Genomic DNA, 812 nt, shown 5'->3' with positions numbered 1-812 from the left:
AAAAGGATAGGGAGGCTTTGTAACCCTATCCTCTTGGGTTTGGGTTACATTATTGTATCTAAGAGAACATGGGTCCCAATAAAACCAATGTCATTTACATCAATATAAATATAATATTATATCAATATAATAGGTTAGGGTTATGGTTAGGGTTAGGGTTAGGATTAGGGTTAGGGTTAGAATTAGGGTTAGGGTTAGAATTAGGGTTAGGTTAGACACATTGGTTTTATTGGGACCCATGTTCTCTATCCTTGGGCCGTTGAGTCTGTCATCACATTCTCGCTACACACTCGTGCTCGCTGTTGTGGCATCGACGTTGGGAACACAACTGATGGAGCGTTAGCCTTATTAATTACGCATTGTACTTTTGTAGTGACGTGTTTTTGGGTCTACGTGCTAATTACTGTAGCATCGTGTGCCACATGCTCGGAACTCGTTATACGTGCTAACAAGAACTTGGTGCTTGGTGCTAATTGCTTGGTGCTAATCAACAGCTAGGCTCTTGGTACTAATCATAATACTCGCTACACGCGTAGAACCTACGTAAATCGGTGGCATAATAATCATTGCAATACATACATGCATGGTAAACTAGTTACACAACCTATGTCTTACTCCGAGTGCAGAGTTTAAACAAATTCTTTTTACTCAATAACATGCACGATAAACAGCCAAGACAATTTTTATTACAAAAGCTCTTATTTCATGGTAGTTTAGTGCGAATTTTTCATTTTTATGGGTTTTATATACACCATAGAGCGCTCCGCTAAATTTAGCGGGACGTGCAGGAGCTCCCGCTAAAGTTGTCCGCT

The sequence above is a fragment of the Priapulus caudatus genome, unplaced genomic scaffold, assembly GCF_000485595.1.
Source record: "Priapulus caudatus unplaced genomic scaffold, Priapulus_caudatus-5.0.1 Scaffold2125, whole genome shotgun sequence".
NCBI classification, from domain to species: Eukaryota; Metazoa; Priapulida; class Priapulimorpha; order Priapulimorphida; family Priapulidae; genus Priapulus; species Priapulus caudatus.
Note: the sequence above shows the minus strand (reverse complement) of the source record.